The sequence below is a fragment of the Muntiacus reevesi genome, chromosome 9 (genome assembly GCF_963930625.1).
Source record: "Muntiacus reevesi chromosome 9, mMunRee1.1, whole genome shotgun sequence".
Taxonomy (NCBI): domain Eukaryota; kingdom Metazoa; phylum Chordata; class Mammalia; order Artiodactyla; family Cervidae; genus Muntiacus; species Muntiacus reevesi.
The window spans coordinates 36,378,483-36,397,466 of record NC_089257.1 but is presented as its reverse complement, the minus strand read 5'-3'; the positions used below and the strand labels follow the sequence as shown (position 1 = coordinate 36,397,466).

At 46.3% G+C, this 18,984-nt stretch overlaps 1 pseudogene; it reads left to right on the top strand.

Annotated features, from left to right (window-relative positions):
- Window positions 1–5,405: 5,405 nt before the first annotated feature.
- On the top strand, window positions 5,406–18,038 carry LOC136174941 (2-acylglycerol O-acyltransferase 2-like; annotated as a pseudogene).
- Window positions 18,039–18,984: the final 946 nt, after the last annotated feature.

Below are 18,984 nucleotides of genomic sequence, written 5' to 3'. Positions count from 1 at the left end.
AGGAGAACAAAGGCTGAGATGTCCACACAGCAGATCCCCATGTGGGGCAAAGTTGTGAGCACAGGTCAGAGGTAGGAAACACGGGTGATCCCAGGCCTGGCTGGGATGAAGTACAAAGTGAGAATCAGACTTAGGGCACCTGGATGGAGGGTGGGGTATGGGGAGAGACTGGCAGGGCCAGAAGGAAGGAGATCCCCTCATCCACCACAACTTTGAGCTGCACGAAAAGGAAACAGAGAGCGTGAACTCAGAGAGTGCTGCCTAGTGAGGAACTGCAATAGTTATATCCGCACTGGCTCTTATGTGAACAAAGATGTGCTTTAATGTGTTAAGCACTGACTGTGGGATGTTTGTTATGCAGTCGGCATCCCCATGGATACAGAGAGCCAGGAGCTGCACAACAAGGGTCCAGTACTACACAGCACCTGCTACCTGACAGCCCTCTGTGTCCCGAGCCTGCACGAACGGACTTGCCCTCAGAGGAAGATCTCCCACCAACACACAGGCTGACTCAGACAGCCCATGGAGCACAGGAGCTGTGAGGTAGAGACTCAGAGGCCCTCAGGGTTGGGCAGAACTGGAGTCTCCTCCTGAAATCAGGCAGCTGGTGACCTGGAACAAGTTCTCAGACATCACTACCCACAGGGGACAAAGGACCTGCTGGGGTCTAACCTGGTGACGCTCCTGGATGGTAATGACTTGATAGCTGACAGTGGGTCTGTCAGCACAGATCCGTCTGCAACCACGTGGGCTGGTGAAGCCTCACCCTCTCCTGTGGAATGAACTTTGCTAGGGTCAGGAGATAAGGGAGGCGGGAGCGTGGGAGCTGTGAGAGAGCCAAGGCAGAGAGGAGGGAGTGGTCAGAGCACAGGTGTATGAGATTTTCTGGTAAGACACAGAGTCAAAGTGAGGATTAGGATACATGAGGCTAAGGTTTAGGCCTTTGGGAAGCAAACATCTATGGAGATGGTAGTGGGCAGTGTAGACAGGGTTCTTGAGAAACACTGCCTTGTGTCTGGGAGACTGTGGTCCTGTCCAAGGGTTAGGAATTCATCATCAGGTAGGGAGGAGGCCTCCAAGGTACTTGAGTTGAAGCGAGTCATGGAACAGATAGGAGGACAGTGGATGCCTTAGGATGGACTGAGCATCTGTCTTAGTGACCGCACAGCAGGGCAGAGTCAGCTGCCTAGCAACTTGCTAGTGAGCACCTACTGGGCTGGGCTCTGGGTGGATGCTCCATGTGTAGTATCTCAGTGTAACTAACAGTGACCTCCTCATAGAGGTTAGGTTCATAACAGAGGTAAGGACCTTTCGAGAATTCTGATCCCATTATGAAACCTGCCTGCTGAGGTGTCCTGCTTTCACCTGACCTTCTGTGTCCTCAATCTTGGCGGAATAATACTCTGAAAACACCAATGGCATCAACTGGTTATACGCCCCCACCCACTTGACCCACCTGCTGGTTAAATGTCTCCTCACAACAATTATTCCCTCCCATCTTCATCTATAAATTGTTCATCCAAAACTGAGGGTCCAATTAATGCCAGCTCTTCCTCATCTGTTCTTTTTATAAATGCTTAGAAATGGTTTTAAAAGACCTGAGAGGGTTTGTATCAATCACCAACTAGGTATGGCCTTTTTTACGATTCCATAGCTTCTTCTCACTCCCTACCAGAGAGCTCACCTGAGTGTTTCCTTCTTCTACAAGTTGAACTTGAGCCACGTCTGTCAAGTTTCATCCCTAGTGAGAGCTTAGATGTAAATAGATGGACAGAAAGATTCCTTCTCTCAGCTATTTTATGAGGGGTCCTGAATATTAACAAGAACAGCATCAAGCACTTGTCTTATCAGTAAATATCAGTGCTGCAGGTTTAAAAGGGCCACCTCCCTCTCAAGGTGGTAAAAATGTCAGACGTTCTTATTGTAGTTACCCTCGATTAGTGGGCCTCCCTTGTGGCTCAGCTGGTAAAGAATCCACCTGCAATGTGGGAGACCTGGGCTCAATCCCTGGGTTGGGAAGATCCCCTGGAGAACAGAAAGGCTACCCTCTCCAGTATTCTGGCCTGGAGAAGTTCATGGACTGTATAGTCCATGGGTTCACAAAGAGTCCACACTATTGAGCTACTTTCACTTCACTTGAATAGTGGAAAATATTACCTCAATATGTCATGTGAAAGGTTGATATTTTTGTAATATTTCTTATTTCTCACCTACCTTGATGCTATTTATTTTTAATTGCTCTTGATGTTATGACAGTAAGTCTTGTCCAACTCTTTGCGATCCATCAAGTGTAACCCATCAGGCTCCTTGTCTATGAGATTTCACAGGCAAAAACACTGATATTAGTTGCCATTTCCTTCTCCAGGGGATTTTCCTGACCAAATGTTGATCCCTCATCTCCTGCATTAGCAGGCCTGTTCTTTACCACTGAGATACCAAAGAGGACCATTCATTTGTAAAATACAATATAAATTACCAAAGAAATGAAGAAAACAAAAGCTCAAATCCAGTTTTTATTTGTTATTTTCATACACATAGAAGTGTTTTGCCATATTGCTCTGAGGTTTCTGAGCAGTTACTCTCCAAACCTGTAGTTACTTTGTCAGGTACCAGTAACAGGCAGATGTGGACAAAGCAGGTCCTCCAACCACATAGGAACCACACTACCCAGGACATAGGTTACTCCATGGCTGCTTACTTGTAAGGGGTTGTGAGGTGAAGGGCACAGAATCCTGGTGGACAGCTGAGTGTTGTACATGGGTCAGTAGGGGCCCCCATCTTAGCCCCTGATACCCAGTAGCATGAGGAGGTCTGGGAAGGGAAGGACTTGTCTGAAGTCCCACAGTTGGGAGGTGGCCAATACAAGACTGGTCTCAGCTCTCCTCTGTGGTTCTTCCAACCTGTCTTGAGGGAGGACCCTGGAAAAGGACTGCTAGATGCACCTTCAAGAAGGCAGGGTGGTCCCAGCTTCAGAGTTTCCTGCACAGGGGCAACTGATCCTAAGACAGATCAGGTGAAATGTCAGCTTTGGCCACTTTAGCCCAATATAAGACTTCTTTGATAACCTGTTTTGGTTCAATTTCTCCCTGTGCCTAATTTCACTGTCTTCTTTGATCATAAGTTTTCCAATAGGAAGAATGCAATGAATGGTCTGGTTTTCCCAACTCTTGAAGAGATTTCCACAGTTTGATGTCATATACAGAGTCAAAGGTTTTGGCATAGTCAATAAAGCAGAAGTAGATGTTTTTCTGGAACTGGCTTTCTTTTTCGATGATCCAACAGATGTTGGCAATTTGATCTCTGGTTCCTCTGCCTTTTCTATTTCCAGCTTGAACATCTGGAAGTTCACAGTTCATGTACTGTTGAAGCCTGGGTTGGAGAATTTTGAGTATTACTTTGAGAGCATTTGAGATGAATGAAATTATGTGACTGTTTGAACATTCTTTGTACTTGCCTTTCTTTGGGATTGGAATGAAATCTGACGTTTCCAGTCCTGTGGCCATGGTTGTTTTTTCCAAATTTGCTGGCAGATTGAGTATAGCACTTTTACAGTATCATCTTGTAGGATTTGAAAAACTCAACTGGAATTCCATCACCTCCACTAGCTTTGTTTGTAGTGATGCTTCCCAAGGCCCAGGATATTTGGCTCTAGGTGTGTGATTACAACATCAAGGTTATCTGGGTCATGAAGATCTTTTTTGTACAGTTCATCTTTGTTTTCTTGCCACTTTTTCTTAATATTTTCTACTTCTGTTAGGTCCATAACTTTTCTGTCCTTTATAGTGCCCATCTTTGATAAAATGATATCACTCTACACCCCACAAATAAGATATCTGACGACACAGAGAGCCAGAGAAGATATGTATCTGGACACAGCATATATTCTGGTCAAAGTTTACATTGGTGTTACAGTTTTGTGCAAAGGCCTGGCACTACTGCTCCTTAGCTTGTGCAATCAGATACCCAGCAGTCCCTCTGGCTTATGAGTCTGTGGGAGGAATAAGGGCACAGGGACTGGGACCAGCGAGAACATTGTCATCACAGTCGGTCAGAGTGGCTGGCTGTGGTGGTGGAAAGCAGTTTTCCGTCTCAAGAGGCATTTAAATCAACAAAAGAATAGAACATGAACTTGATGAAATGATATTGAATGACTTGTAAACACCTCAAGTGTACTCACTACCATTAGGAAAGCACAGTAACTACAGTGACATTTCCAAGGTACCTGGGCCATCAGCCATGAAAGGCAGCGTCATAAGCACTGGATGACCAGGATATTCCCTGTGTGATCACTTTGGAAAGCTCTGTGGCTATGTGGAGAATGTAGCATGGGCAGGTGAGGGGAAGTCAAGTTCAGTTTTAGACAGGCTGTGATGGAGGTGCCAAGCAGGCTGTGAGCGAGGATGTCAAGTACCCACCTACATAGTCAAATCTGGAGCTTATGGGGAAGTCAGGCCTAGAGATGCAGTTTGGACGTGATGGTCCTGTAGACAGGCTCCAAGGCCATGAGCCTGGAGGAGGTCTCTGAGAGGGCGAGGGTGGAGAGAAGAAGGAAGGTCCAAGGACTGAGTGGACAGAAGGGCCCTGAAACACTTAGCCTGGTGAAGAATAAGAGCCACCACAGAGACCTAGAGGTAGACGGAAGGGCAGGAGGGAAACCAGGAGAGTGTGGTGTCCACAGACCAAGTGGTTTCACGGTGGACAGAAGAAACAGTTGTGTCTGAGGCTGCTGAGAGGTCAAAATGAGAACTGAGAATTGATCACTGTATTCAGCAGTGTGGAGGCCAGTGGTGAACTTGATAAGGTTGGTTCCATGGAACAGTGGCATCTGAAGTCTGGAAGAGGGAGGACAGAATGGAGGAGAGGGCATGGGAATCAGACTACTCTTCCCTGAGTTTTGCTGTCCAGACAAACTGAGGAAAAGCCAGCCTGATGGAGGAGATAGTGGGGCCAAGAGATATTTGTATAGGAGCAGGTACTTCTTATTTGTAAAGGGGAATCGTGGACCTGACAGTTGAAAGGAAACAATAGGGCCACCAAATAGTTGAGTAAGTGTAAAGAGGGCAGGATTGCCCTATACTTGCTGCTTTATTTGCCAAGTAATGGGCAAGATTTGAGCCAAGGTGATCTGGCAGATAATGTATTGCCTGAAGTGTCCACTGCACTTTTCTTCCTCTGTAGTAAGATTAGTCCAGGCCAGGTGATTTTAAATATTTCACCTAGGATAGTGTTCCCTGCCAGGGTAGATGCAATGAGACTCTATGGCTGGATGGACACTAATCTCCCCCCACCCCACCCCCCACCCCATCCACAAATACTTAACAAGCTCTGGCAGCAAAAAACCCCAGTAGGTGTCCCAGACTACACTGGAGCTCGGAGAAGGCTCCAGAGGAAGCAGAGGAATCAGCATGGTGAAGTTTGCACCTTTGTTTGTGCCACTGGAACGCAGGCTGCAGACCTTCGCGGTCCTGCAGTTGATCTTCTCTTACTTGGCCCTGCGTAAGGAAAGCTGAGATGGATTTGGGAGGCCATGGGCACCTGCCGCTTCAGGTGCACATGGTGCATTGAAGGGGGAAGGATACAGGTCTTAGGGGGATGCTTAACCTAGTATCTGGGGACCACCTGGGGTGAGGGACATCTTGTTCACATGGCCTTGAGGGAACTTTACCATCAGGAACTGTCTTACTGTCCATGCCCACCCCAACCCAGCCAGGGACCTGGGAGTATCCGGAGGAGGACAGAGAATCACATAACCTCAAGCCTGAAATTATAAGGAGGGCAGCTGAGAAAACGCATCTGGACCCTCTGATGCAAGGGACAGTAGCTTATACCTTGGCCCTTATCTCCAGGGCAAAGGGGATCCCCAGGAGGGTTTTAGGTACAGGAATGAGAAGGTCCAATCCGTTGGAGACAAGCTGTAATTTAGGAATCTTCTGTGTTGGGGTGTTGGGGGAGACAGTTGACGGGGAGCAGTTGTTAGCAAATCAGATTTGGGTCTGCTTGTGGGATCAGGGTAAAGTGCCTAAACTTACAGTGGGTTGAGGTGAAAGAAAGTGTAGGCTTTATTACAGGGCCAAGCAAGGAGTCCAGAGAGTTAAGCCTCAAAATGCATGACACCTATTTTGATTATCTAGGAACAGTGTCTAGAGACTAAATGAGGTAGAGATTCTGGGTGAATGAACAGCTCCTAGAGAATCATCTGATTGCTTGGTGGTGAGGTAACTGGGAATCACCATCATCAACCTTCTGGTTTCTCCTGGTCTGAGGTTTATGGGCTGGTCAGCAACTTCTTCCACCTGCTAGGGGTTCAGTATTTGCAAAACCGCTCAATGATGAATCTCATCATTAGCTATGGCTCTTGGGAACAAACTAAAATTCTTTGAATTTGTGGAATGGTTAAACTGTTATTTATTTTCTTGATTGGGACTGTTTTATTTCTGTGTTTTTGATTTCTGTTAATAATTTTATTTTTGAAATTTGGGGAAGGCTTAGGAAGCTGAAGATTTTCTACAAATAAGAAGCAGGCAGAGGACATGAGGGATCTTTCCCAGGAAGGCTGCGTAGGTCCTGCTCAATCACAAGGTCACAATTGACATCAGCTGTCAGTTCATAGACTCATGATTGAAATCTAGGCCCCTGATTGTTTCTGTGTTTGTACAGCCCATGATCGAAGTATGGTTTTGGCATTTTAAATGATTTTGTGCCTATGGAATATCCTCCAGGCTGCCTCTTGAGCCCCAGTATTGAAATGCTTACAATATGGCTCTTTAAAAGATTACTTAGTCTGGTCTAAGGAGGCTGGCAGTGGGTGGAGAGAAGGGGCACTTTTCTGAACATATTAGGAGATGAATCTACAAGGCAAAATGTATAGGCCTTCAGGTACAGGCCTTCAGTTTTCGTAGGAGGCCAATAAATGCTGCAGATACAGTGAAGAGATGGTTCATGCTAGCCTGGCGCAGTTGTTTGAGGAGGGGCAAAGATGTGGCCAGAAAGGTTCACCGGAACCTGACATTGAGGAGTCAGGCTCCAGCAACAAATACTTTCCAGTGGGTTATTTGTTTAATCTGTTTCTTTCCTCTTTTTTAATTCACACACTCACACAGGAAGCTAAGATCCTTTCAGATAGTTGGTCTTATTCTTATCTGCATCTCCATCTGCTGGAACAGTTAATGTTGAATAATGCTTTGTGAATGAATGTTGGGAGCATGATATGGACATAATAGTAGAATTGAAACCACCATTCATCCTACTAGCTTTCTGTATGAAGTTAGCTAACATGAATACCCTCTGTGGGTCTCAATAAAGTGGGATTTTACATCTTACCTTCTTGGTGTTATGAGGGGAAAGAAGGTGTTTCCTTTCTTTAGGGGCTGAAATTGTACACAAGTTAGGATTTTGCCTGCTGACAGTAGTTAAAGGAGAGGTCAGAGTGAGGGAGATGTTTAGATGGGGAGTTCTTTCAGATCAAGTAAAAATGCCCACATTTTGAAATTCTTTTTTCCGACTGAAAAACAAATACATGTTACTTTATCACACCGAAACAAAATGCGTTCTAAGAGTCAAAAATTTCCTCTAAATCCTACCCCACAACGAACAACTATTAACAACTTGGTTTTATTCTCTCGACCTGGATGGAAGTTCTAATTTTGTGTGTATAGAAGTTCAGTTCAGGAAGATCAAAAGAGTTCTGAGGTGAAGGCTGGTATAGTTACACAACAATTTGAATTAATTGAACTATACCAAATTGACTCTCGAAAATCATTTCAAGTATATGTCCAGGAGGGGAATTGCTGGGTCCTATTTTATTCTGATAGTTTTGTAAGAAATCTCCTTGTTGTTCTTCAAAATGCCTCTGTCATGAGCCCATAATTTGGAAATATACAATCTTCCCAATGTTCATAATAGCACATTTACAAGAGCTAGGACATGGAAGCCATCTAAACATCCATTAGAATAATGTGTAAAGAAGATGCAGTAATATAGGCAATGGAATCTTACCTCAGTCATAAAAAGGAACATATTAATGCCGTTTTCAGCAACATGTATGAACTTAGAGATTGTCAAACTGAGAGAAGATAGTGAAAGAAAGACAATATCACATGGTATCACTACTATGCAGAATCAAAAAAGAGGTATATGAGTACTTACAAAACAGAAGTAGAAAAAAACCTATCATTAATAGGGGATAGGATAAATTGGGAGATTTGCATTCACAACGCTAGTCTCTATATAATAGATAACAATAAGAATCTGCTTTAAAGCAGTGGAATCTCTACTGACTACTCTGTAATGATCTATATAGGAAAGGAATGAAAAAAAAAAAAAAACAAGAATCAATATGTGTATGAGTTTAACAGGTTTACTTTCCTATACAACTGAAACTAATACCACATGTAAATGAACTATACTCTAATGAAAACATAAATAAAAAATACCAAAGAGTCATTTTGATGACTGGTATACAGTAAACATATTTTACCATTGTAAAAATTGAAAGGAGAAAACAAAGTGCTCCAAACACAACTCTGAAGCCAGCACCAGGAGGGCAGGAAAACCTGTCTGTTGTTCACGGCTTAACCACCAGCATCTGGCATGTGGTAGGTGCTATGCAGAAAGCGAGCCTCTGTGAGCTTCAAACTACTTTGATTTATGCCTTTTGCTATTATTCAGACTGGGCTTCGCCAGTGCCTCAGCAGTAAGAAACTGCCTGCAATGCAGGAGCCGCAGGAGATGCAGGTTTGATCCCTGGGTCTGGAAGATCCCCTAGAGAAGAGCATGGAAACTAACTCCAGTATTCTTGTCTGGAGAATCCCATGAACAGTGGAGCCTGGAGGGCTACAGTCCACAGAGTTGCAAAGAGTCAGACACCACTGAAGCAACTTAGCACTCACACTATTCAGACTGGGTCAGAAGTCCACTCCTCTAGGAAGTCGGACATGAATGACAGTCCTAGTTTACCCTACTTTCAAATAGACTACAGGTGGGGGATGAACTTCTTTATGAGTGTGAGCAAAGGGCGTTGAGTGGAGGGAATGGAATGTAGAGGATACAATATTCTGTAACAGTGAGGCTCAATTATCATCAGATTAAAGACAGTACCAAAGACCACCAGACCCTGAGTCAAAACAAGGATTAGCCTGTGACAGGACTCAGAATCATAAGTTTGGGAGGAATTGCTTACTGGGGTTGTCTCTAGCCCTGCTGCAGTCCTGATGAACGGACCAGGCATGAGGTGTCCTCTTCCTCCCTGCTTCCTTCAGCAGGACAGGGCCTGGCAGCAATGGAAAGAGCTCAGCAAAAGGTAGAGTTCAGGGAGTTGTATCAACTGAGCTACTTAGTATAGCCGGAACATGAGGTGCATGTGGTGAGTGAGACTGGAACAAGAGAGGGTTTGGGCCACCAGTGGGGAGCTTGAGATCAGGCTGAGTTGCTTGAGCTGAGCCTCAATGTTTTAAGAAATCATGGGGGGACTTTAACTTGAGGGGGAATGTGGAGGGAAGTATCTGTGGAACGATGGGCTGGGAGTAGATAGGAACTGGGCTGGATAGAAAGAATAGCTTTACTCTGGAGTTCTAAAGAATGAATACCAGAAAAAGTTCATACTATCACATCTCCATCATGCCTTTATTGAGCATCTGGTGAATACAGACAGAAGAGGAAGAGAAGAGGGAAGACCCAAATGAGTAAGCAATCTGATGCAGTGGGAAAACGTGAGTTTGTAATTCGGCCAACTGGTTTCAAATCCAGGCTCTCAATGTGACACTGGTGGTGTTGACAACATTCTCTCCTCCTCCAAATCTTGGGAAGCTGATCACTTTCTCCTAGGAGGAGGGCTGGAATGGACAGTGCTGCCAGAGGTGGGTAAACAGGGAGAGCTCGTTCCTTCATACCTCTGACCACTAATGGTTCCTGCTTCCCTCTCAGACTTGATCTGCTGGGTAGTCTTCACTGGCCTCCTGTTCACAAGATTCTGGATGATCAGTATCCTGTATGCAATCTGGTGGTACGTGGATCGAGACACGCCACGGCAGGGGGGCAGGCAGAGTGCTTTCATGAGGCACTGGACCATGTGGAAGTGCGGAAAGGACTATTTCCCCATCTCGGTGAGTATGGGCCTGGCTAGGGAATGGTCAGGACCAATGTCCCCATTTATCCATGGGGATGTTTGACCCTGTGTGCAGTGAGCAGAATACTGGGCCAGGAGCAGGAGACAGGCTTCTACCACTATTAGGGGAAGAATCAGCTTTTGTCTGACTATGGCTGTCCAACTTCAGTGAGGTGAGGCCACTATGACAACGGATGTATGAACAGGATTTGAGGAACCTAGTTGTCCATGTTGTGCAGCACACTTATGTATCTTACAGGTGGAAATCCCTCAACAGTCTAAGTTTGGAGTGAAGGAATCCGTAATGAAAACAAGATTTTTAGAGCATCTGGCTGACACTTTATCAGATGATGATACTGATACCCTAAGAGGGAAGAAGATGTGAGCAAAGACATACAGCAGGTTCTTTTAATGCTTTTAAAGTGTGTGCATTGGCTCTGAGAATAGACACAGAGCAGAGAGCCCTCAGGATGTATCCAGCCCCTGTGTGTTTGATTCGTTGTGTCGTTCGACAGAGCTTTGCTCACTCTGAATCTCAGTTTCCTCATGGATCCACTAAACAGTCCAGTTATCCTCTTCTGCCTATGTCTTCATCTCGGATCTCTGGTTCATGGGCCTCATGTCAATTTTGTATACTGGACCCTGGACCAAGGATCAGTCCTTAGGGATGCAGGAACCTGAATTTTAGTGAAGTGACTTTTACTCCATTCTGAATCCCAAACAGGCTAAACCCTTGGCTATAAGCAGTTGTGATGGTTGATTATCTAGTTGGGATAGGAAGAGGAAGGGAATGAGGACACAGAGAGATGCCAGACAAGGACAGGTGGCCCTCTCTGCACACGGGAGACAAGAATGTATATGGTGTCATCTCCGGGAGTGGAAACCATAGGTTCTGAAAGGGGTCTGGAAATGCCCGTTGTATGACCTCAGGTGAGTTACACGTCGTCTATGAGCTTCAATTTTTTCATGTGTAAAGTGGAGGAAATGCTTCCACATGAATCACTGGGTTGTGTGGATTCCAAGAGACATCAGGTGACCCTGGGGCTTCTAAGGACAGCATCTGGTTCTCCTGTGACCCCTGGAACTGCTGTCATTTGTACATTGGGCAGAAAAACTCTGCTGAGCGTCTCTGTGCCAGTCTTATCTGTGTCTTTTCTGTTTCTCCTATAACCAGGTATCTCCCCCAGAGGATTTCTCACATAGGACACTATTGACGTTGGGGGAAACATATTTGCAGAAATTTCATGAGCACAGTGTTCCGGACTGTAGGCCCCTGCAGTCCTGTGTCAACAGCAGCTGCAGACGGCGGGGAGTACCAATGAGTGGCCAGCAGAGAGAGCGAAGACATGCACTTTCACCTCCCTTTCCTGGACTGAGGTCTGCAGGAGGTGCTGTGGCTCACAGTTTCTGGACTCTTGTCACCTCCAAGGACAACTTCTAAGTCATCCACACACCTTGACAGAGCAGGCCCTGTAGGAATCTTTGGTTGGCAGTGTATAAAGGGGTCAGGGAGTCTCTGCTATCAAGTGAAAACAAGTGTACAACGTTAGAGTTGTCAGGTGTTTTGTTCTGAGGCCTTACTGAGGACTGTATTCAGAGATAGCCTCTCAGAAATCTCTGAGGAGCTGTTCTAAAAGAGAAGGGAGAAGTCAGTACTTATGGGGCTTTGTTGGAAAAAACAAAAGAAAACAAAACAACCCGCGTAGCTAGATTCAATTCAGTTCAGTTCAATCGCTCCATCACGTCTGACTCATTGTGAGCCAATGAATCGCAGCATGCCAGACCTCCCTGTCCATCACCAACTCCCAGAGTTTACTCAAACTCATGTCATAGAGTTGGTGATGCCATCTAACCATCTCATCCTCTGTCGTCTCCTTTTCCTCCTGCCCCCTATCCCTCACAGCATCAGGGTCTTTTCCAATGAGTCAACCCTTTGCATGAGGTAGCCAAAGTATTGGAGTGTCAGCTTCAGCATCAGTCCTTCCAATGAACACCCAGGACTGATCTCCTTTAGGGTGGACTGTTTGGATCTCCTTGCCGTTCAAGGGACTCTCAAGAGTCTTTTCAACACCACAGTTCAAAAGCATCAATTCTTCAGTGCTCAGCTTTCTTGACTGTCCAACTCTCACATCCATACATGACCACTGGATAAACCATATCCTTGATTAGACAGACCATTGTTGGCAAAGTAATGTCTCTGTTTTTTAATATGCTATCTAGGTTGGTCATAACTTTCCTTCCAAGGAGTAAGCATCTTTTAATTTCATGGCTACAATCACCATCTGCAGTGATTTTGGAGCACCCCAAAATGAAGTCTGACACTGTTTCCACTGTTTCCCCATCTATTTCCCGTGAAGTGATAGGACCAGATGCCATGATCTTAGTTTTCTGAATGTTCAGCTTTAAGCCAACTTTTTCACTTTCCTCTTTAACTTTCATCAAGAGGCTTTCTAGTTCCTCTTCACGTTCTGCCATAAGGCTGGCATCATCTGGATATCTGAGGTTATTGATATTTCTCCCAGCAATCTGGATTCCAATTTGTGCTTCTTCCAGCCCAGCATTTCTCATGATGTACTCTGCATATAAGTTAAATAAGCAGGGCGACAATATACAAGCTTGATGTACTCCTTTTCTTATTTGGAACCAGTCTGTTGTTCCATGTCCAGTTCTAACTGTTGCTTCCTGACCTGCATATAGGTTTCTGAAGAGGAAGGTCAGGTGGTCTGGTATTCCCATCTCTTTCAGAATTTTCCACAGTTTATTGTGATCCACAGAGTCAAATGCTTTGGCATAGTCAATAAAGCAGAAATCGATGTTTCTCTGGAACTCCCTTGCTTTTTCGATGATCCAGCAGATGCTGGCAATTTGATCTCTGATTCCTCTGCCTTTTCTAAAACCATCTTGAACATCTGGAAGTTCACAGTTCACATATTGCTGAACCCTGGTTTGGAGAATTTTTTTTTTTTCCATTTATTTTTATTAGTTGGAAGCTAATTACTTTACAATATTGTAGTGGTTTTTGCCATACATTGACATGAATCAGCCATGGATTTATATGTGTTCCCCATCATGATCCCCCCTCCCGCCTCCCTCTCCATCCCATCCCTCTGGGTCTTCCCAATGCACCAGCCCTGAGCACTTGTCTCATGCATCCAACCTGGGCTGGTGATCTGTTTCACCCTTGATAGTATACTTCTTTCCATGCTGTTCTCTCAGAACATCCCACCCTCGACTTCTCCCACAGAATCTAAAAGTCTGTTCTGTTTTCTGTGTCTCTTTCTGTGTTTTGCATATAAGGTTATCATTACCATCATTTTAAATTCCACATATATGCATTAGTATACTGTATTGGTCTTTAACTTTCTGACTTACTTGAATATGTGCTGCCGAAGTGAGCACTGACTTGGAGAATTTTGAGCATTACTTTACTAGCATGTGAGATGAGTGCAATTTTGCAGTAGTTTGAGCATTCTTTGGGATAGCCTTTCTTTGGGATTTTTGTGTTTTTCTACATATGGGGAGATACAAAATCTGGGCTCACTTCAATTATTCCTGTGATGTGCATGCTCCCTCTCTGTGACCAGTATCCTATTATATTCCATCCTGAATTTCTTTCAAGGCCCATTGTCAGTTGCAGCTACAATGGTGACTGACTTGAAGGCAGGCAAGCAACATTCCTTGTCCTAGCAACTCTGCTGGGGTAGTCCACTCACAGTCCTTTGTGCTGTGATTCTGTGAGCTTGCGGCTAATGGTAGAGTTTCTAGAGAATTTAGGAGACTGCTTCTGAGCACTGGAGCATCTTAATGCACACTGTGGGCTTCCTAAAGAGTTAGTGGTGGAGAATCAGACAGTGTTTCCCTGAGGAAGTTGATTCCCCCTCATCCTGTGATCAGTTCAGGAGCTGAGTTTCTGTGTAAGGTTTCACTATCCAGGAACAGTAGTGTCTCCACAGGCCAAGGCCTGACAGGGGTGCAGTGCTGCGGGCAGGCTGTGACCTGGTGTCAGGAAGTGCTGCAGGCTTGACAGGACACCTCCCTGACCCCTCTTCACCCACACCTGCAAGCGTCACTATTGACTGCATGGCCCTCCTCCCAACCTCTACCTTCAGCACCCTGGAGTTTCTTACAATGAATCACAGGGACTCGGGCTTCAAGTTCTTTACCTGGGACAGAACTCCAGATGCCACAAAACTTGGTGAGAGGCTCACTCCCTCTTGTGCTGGCTCCTTCATTTGGTAGGGCTCTGCTTGGGAGAAGGTCTGCCTTCATATAGTACATGGATTCTCTTCTGTCTTCTTCCCAGAAGTCCTACCTCTGCACTGGGCAGGGTTCTTCCTTTCCAGGCAGACGGCTTTGGCATCACCCTTTCCTGATACTGTGTTCTCTGTCTTCATCCCATAGTCTCCCTGAGTATCTACCCTACTTCATTTTTTCACTGGGGAAAAGATCCTCAGAAAGGCAATCTCATCACAGGACACTCACATGGGGAGTGGTAGCACTTGGGCTCATGGGACACATAGAAGAGGTCAGCAGAGATACTTAGCAGGGAGGCAGCAGTGTGGGTTGTGGGGTAGTAAACGCAGCCCCGATTCACCAGATTGTTGTCCGTATAGCTGGTCAAGACTGCCGAGCTGGACCGCTTCCGAAACTACGTCGCTGGGTTCCACCCTCATGGGATCCTCACCACCGGAGCATTTACCAACCTGTGCACGGAGGGTGTGGGTTTCTCCTCGGTTTTCCCAGGCATCCGCTCACATTTGATGATGCTGCAGTGGTGTTTCTGGGCTCCTGTCTACAGGGATTACATCATGTCAGGGGGTGAGTCCTTCCACTCTTTCTATCCCAGGACTATGGGGGCTGAAGACATGAGGAGGGATTTTTAATGAGGATGATCAATTGAACTGACTTCCTCCAAGTGAATGTGTAGTGTACAAGGAGATGAGTCCCAAAGAAGCATTTCCCATAGCTCTGTGCTCAGTGATGAACTTGGCAGGAGTGTTGGGAAAGGGGTAGTGCTCAGTGCCTGTCATCAGGGTGCTCCCAGCTGGGAAGTGGGGGAGAGCCCAGGTCACATACTCCTGATCCATGCTTGCCGCCTTTACACTGTACGTGACCACCTTCCTCTCTCCCCAGGGCTGGTCTCATCAGACAAGGAGAGCGCTGCTCACATTCTGAGCAGGAAAGGAGGCGGCAACCTGCTGTCCATCGTTGTTCGGGGCGTCCAGGAGGCACTGAATGCCAGGCCTGGAGCCTACAAGCTGGTGCTGCGGAACCGCAAGGGCTTCATCAGGCTCGCCTTGACGCACGGGTATTGGGGAGAGGGCTCTCGGTTCGACTGGAAATTGCCAAGTAATGTAGTTTGGAGGGAAGACTGTAGATGCAAATGCAGATCCTATTTTGGCAGGCAGAGTCTCCATTCATTAACAATGAAGATTGTATGCTGGTGATAGATGCACTGTCTCAGGCCCACATACCCAGAGAAGATTCTGGAAGGAAGATTTTGTGACTAAAGTGATTAAATCTCAAAGGTCATATTGCTATAAAGCTATTCTCCTATCTTTAAATATCTGAAAAGAATAAAAGCTAGCTGGATGAGATTTTCCCAGAAAGTCTGCAGAAGTTTTTTTTATCTTGGAGGACTCTCAGCCGTATTCTGGTTTGCATGTCATGATCCTGTGACCCAAAAGGGTTAATCTTGAATTTGTGCTGGACCTGCTTCTGTGATTTTAACCCTCATCTTGCAGCTTTTGTTACCGTGGGAACACATAATGGGCTGCCTAAGGAAGACACCGGAGCTGCCCTCCTGTAGAGGACTGTAAGGAAGTGAAAATACACATTCTCCTGCCTGAGCATCCCCATTCTTGGGGACATTTGCAAGGATCAAATAGTCTTTTCAGTTTGTTTCCTCACCTGTATCCCAATCTATGATCCATAAAGAACTTGGCATCCTAGCCCTACAGGATGGTTATTTGGATGCACTAGCATGCCATCTTCTTGGTCAGCCACTCTGAATAGTCCCTTCCTCATCCCAACACTTCATCTCAGATTCACTCACTTACCTGTGGCAAGAAGAGCGAGCATGGACTCAGTCACAATCGAGTGCCAGGCCTTGTCCCTGAGAAGCGCCATGACCTGCCTGAAATTATAAAACAAGACCGTGGCAGTTCTGGGAGACACCCGAGGCCTCCTACTTTTGGTCCAAGTCACTGTCCTCTGCTCCAGTTCCTGCTCACTAGCTCCCTTCAGGAGGTTAGGGGACCAGCTTGTGTCTTCTTGCCCCTCCACACGCCCTCTCTCCTGTCTCCCTCTAGGGCAGATCTGGTGCCGATTTCTCCTTTGGGGAGAATGACATACATGACCAGGTTGAGAACTCTCCTGGTTCTTGGTTGCGGTGGTTTCAGGACCGAATTTAGAAGAGCATTAGAGGTTCCATCCCTCTCTTCTATGACTGTAGAGTCTTCCAGTACAGCTTTGGTCTTATGCCGTACCGCCGACCCATCACCACTGTGGGTGAGTCTGGACCCGGGCTGGGAGGGGAAGGGCTATAGAGTCAGAGGCCTGGGCTTGGGCTGCAAGGAGACCTGGACATAGAGCAGTACACCCTTGACTTTGTGGAGCTCACTTTCTGGTGTATAAAAAAGACACACCGGCAAGTAACCCTATGAAAGGCCGTCTAGAATGGGAAGAGTAACAGGGGCACAATGGCCAATAGCCACTCCTGGTTACTGTGCCCCTGCTTGTGTCAGGCACTGCACTGGCTCCTTACATGCAGTGGCTTAGTTTTCCCAACAGTTTGTGAGGAGGGACTCTCATCCCCATTTTATTGACTGCAAACACAGACTCACAGAAGGTAAACCCCTTCCAAGAGATCACCCTGTCCTTGGTAACAAAGTTGAGGTTTGATGAGGGTATTTGATTTTTTATTATGCAAGACAAGGAGGGTATAATTCTGATCACAGGATCTAATGACAGTACTTGGAGAAGGTGGATACATGACCATTCCAGGTCTGTTAGAATTGTGTGTAAAGTAGAAATCAGCAGACTTTGAGGGAGAGCCAGAGAGATTTCTTTGTAAATAATGAGCATGGGCTTTAGTCCATAGACTTAACACCATGTTTCAGCTATTTGCTTACTTTTTGCATTCCACCTAGATTCCAAGGGAGTACTAATAGAGCTGTTCATCTCTACTCACCCAGGCAGTTCTTAGTTGAACACAGACAACCCCCTCTATCAACCCCCTCTACATACCTTGTTTGCACTGTGTGGTACATTTCTTGAACGTTTATAATGCTGCTCCCTCCAGACCATTCCCAGGAAAGACAACATGGCAGCTGCTTTCTGATCCACCTCCTCCCACAGACACAGGCTCTTCCAATCATGGCATCTGAGAATCCCAGATTCACCTTTCCCTGAAGCTAAGTGCACATCCCAAGGGCTCACTCCCTGGTACTGATTTTTCCTGGCTATGTGACCTTGAATAAGCTATATAACCACCCTGGGCCTCATTTCCTCAGCAGTCAAAGAGGAATAGGGCAGGTTATATCCTCGTAGGATTGTCAGGATAACATAAGAGATAATGCATGCACATGTGCTGGCTGTATTGTTGATATACCAGAACCTTGAATTTGACCTAACATCTTAGTAACACAAAAAAGAACTGAAAGGGAGGGAGTTACAGTGCTTACCTGCTCAGATGACCATTGTAGTGGGAACACGAAGATAGATCCCTGCGCCTTCATAGGTTCCGGCTCTGAGCCAGCACGCACCTCTGTGTCTTGCAGTGGGGAAGCCCATCGAGGTGCAGAAGACACCACATCCCTCCCAGGAGGAGGTGGACAGCCTTCACCAGTGCTACATGAAGGAGCTGGAAAACCTCTTCGAAGCCCACAAGCTCAAGTACAACGTCCACAGAGACCAACACTTGGAGATCTGCTGAGCACCTCCCCAGAGTAGGGGCTCCTCCAAAAGGCAGGGCTGGCATTAGAGAGGATGGAGGGAGGTGTTGTAATCCCTGACAGTTTCCTGGAGGTGTCTGTTGATCACATCTCCAGAGCTTTCACTGACTCCTCAAGCTCGACTCCATACCAGGCCTTTGATCACAGCTGGCTCCTGGGAGAGGAGACCAGACTCTGGCATCAGTGATGTGCTCTCCTGCTGTGCCTCCTCTGTAATGGGTCCTCTTCATATCTGCCCAACTGAGAAATGGAAGAGATGCGGGGAGAGAATGATTTCTGTGTCTCTGTCCTTTGTGACCCTGTCACTCAACGAGCAGGACAAAGAGCAGCTCTAGTGAGCAGGTTTCTCTTCCTCTGCCTTGAGTGACAGCACAGAAGCCACCAGCAAGTGCAGGGCTTTCCCTTACAAGCTCCTGCATCCTGCCTCCTTCCTGTCCCAGCTCCTCTCTCCCAGAGCTGGAGAGGAAGGCCAGGCCACAATCTCCTGATTCATCCAGGCACCTTTGAGTTTCTGATCGTCCGAGGCCCGGGCTGGCAGCCAGAGGGGCCCACGAGGTGGGGAAGGAGAATTCAGCTCTGTCACTGGCTAAATGACCATGGGCAGTCCTCTTCACCCTTCTTCTGAGCCTCTGTTTTCCTGGTTGAATAAAGTGACCTCTCCTCTCAGCTCTGATGTCACATGAATTGAGAGTTCCATGAGATAGCCCCTACTCATTTGTTGCAACTTCAGCCCTGAGCTTGACACAAAGGGGAGCTCCATCAATGTCAGTTTATCAATGAAAGGATTCTATTTCAGGCTTCTTCTTTTCTTCCACCCTACTCCCCAACTGGGAACACTGATCAAAGCCTCCCATTTAATCCCAGCCTGGCCCTGCAGCCCTGCTGCCGTGTTTCCCCTTCCCACATGGTGGATCCAATGATCCAGAG